This window comes from Bos grunniens, chromosome 2, assembly GCF_055505025.1.
Source record: "Bos grunniens cultivar Pamir isolate PY7600 chromosome 2, Bosgru_T2T1.0, whole genome shotgun sequence".
Classification (NCBI taxonomy): domain Eukaryota; kingdom Metazoa; phylum Chordata; class Mammalia; order Artiodactyla; family Bovidae; genus Bos; species Bos grunniens.
Window position 1 is genome coordinate 74,369,881 of NC_141166.1, and position 2,133 is coordinate 74,372,013.

Genomic DNA, 2,133 nt, shown 5'->3' on the forward strand with positions numbered 1-2,133 from the left:
TCATTTATCATCTTCCTCTTTCCTATTTTAGTTTGCCTTCTACCAAAGGTCAGCTTCCACGGTTTTACAGCTTAAACCTTTTAAGGTTTATTAGCCCAGTGTTTCTGAATCTTGGTGCACATTAGAATCACCTGAGGAACTTTTTAAACTACCAGACCTTTCACTTCTGAATCTTGTTTGCGGATTTGGGAGGAAGGGTGTTTGTATGAAAGATTTAGCAAGTAAGAAGACAGGGTGTACAGCTAAATTCGAATTTCAGATTAATAATGAATTTTTTCATATAAGTATGCCCCAGGCAATATTTGAGAAATACTTATACTATAAATATTATAAATTCAAATTTAACTAGGCCACTCTGGACAGGGAAACCAGGGAAAAGGGTAGGAGTTGGAGGGAGGAAGAGCAACATTTTTAAAGTTCCCCTAGTGATTACCACTTGGGAATTAAGATTGAGACTCTCTGGTCTTTCTCAATCCATCCTCAACCTCGTGGGATAAAAGTTACTATTTTCTATCATTAGAGCTCTGAGTAAGTCTAGAATGGAACTATTCTTTTTAAAATATACTCCAGATGATGGATTTCACATTTGTTCACTTCTGCTTCTCCCCTCCATAGCACTGTGAAGCATGCAATGACTGACAGCCGTAGCATTGTCTTTATGAGTGAATAACACATAATCTCCCATTACGGAAATGCCTACCGCCTCATTTCTGAATTAGGCATCAATTATGGCAATTGTGAATGAAGAGAGGGGAGAGCTGATCTCTGAGTCAAAGTCACAGTGGGGGAAAAAAAAAGAATAAAATCAAGTATACCACTAGATTTTAGGTTGACACTCAATAAATCTAATTTAGAGCAAGCCAATCATTTTCCCTGACTTCCGAGAGACATAGCTCTCCATGAATGTAGAATCTTACTAGGTTACACTGATCTGGCAAAAGCTAATGTAATCAGAGGAGATCCTGGATTGAATCTTAATTTTTGGTTTCTTCAGTTGATTTAAAAAATAATTCAGGGGGCAACTGGAGTAGAACATACAGCACTGTGGGATTACTGACTCAATCGTTTAAGGAAACAGGTAAGCTACATGCTAAGATTATCAAAGTGAGATGAAAACATTAGATAACCTATGATAAAACTCCCTAGACAAGACAAACCATTATGATTTACAGAAAAAGATGAGATTAATTATAGTGACTTTTGAGACCACATTATAAATTCCTTTAAAATATATTTTTATAAACCTTTCCAATGATTAGAGTATTATAACTTCATTATGAAATATTTTGAAAATACAGAAATTAAAAAAACAATTCAGAATTTCACTACTCTAATAGAACCACTTCGTGCATTTATATTTTTTCACCTTTAGGAGTATCTTTATTTGATCTAATACCTTTTTTTTTTTTTTGGCCATGCCACATGGCTTGTGGAATCTTAGTTCTCAGACTAGGAATTGAATCTGAGCCCCTGGCAGTAGAAGCTCAGAGTCCTGACCACTGGACCACCACAGAATTCCCTCTAATGCTTTAAAAAAATTTTTTTTATTATTTTAAAAGATTTTTATTATAGTCGATTTATGGGCTTCCCAGGTGGTGCTCGGAGAAGGTGATGGCACCCCACTCCAGTACTCTTGCCTGGAAAATCCCATGGACAGAGGAGCCTGGTGGGCTGCAGTCCATGGGGTTGCTAAGAGTCAGACACGACTGAGCGACTTCCCTTTCACTTTTTACTTTCACGCATTGGAGAAGGCAATGGCAACCCACTCCAGTGTTCTTGCCTGGAGAATCCCAGGGACAGGGGAGCCTGGTGGGCTGCCGTCTATGGGGTCACACGGAGTCGGACACAACTGAAGTGACTTAGCAGCAGTAGCAGCAGCAGCAGGTGGTGCTAGCAGTAAAGAATCTGCCTGCTAATGCAGGAGCCACAGGAGATATGGGTTCAATCCCTGGGTCAGGGAGATCGTCTGGAGGAGGGCACAGCAACCCCCTCCATATTCTTGCCTGGATAATCCCGTGGATAGAAGAGTCTGGTGGGTTACAGTCCATAGGGTCCCAAAGAGCTGGAAACAACTGAAGCGGCTTAGCAAGCATGCATGCATACTTGATTTTGAATGTTGTGTTAGTTTCTGCT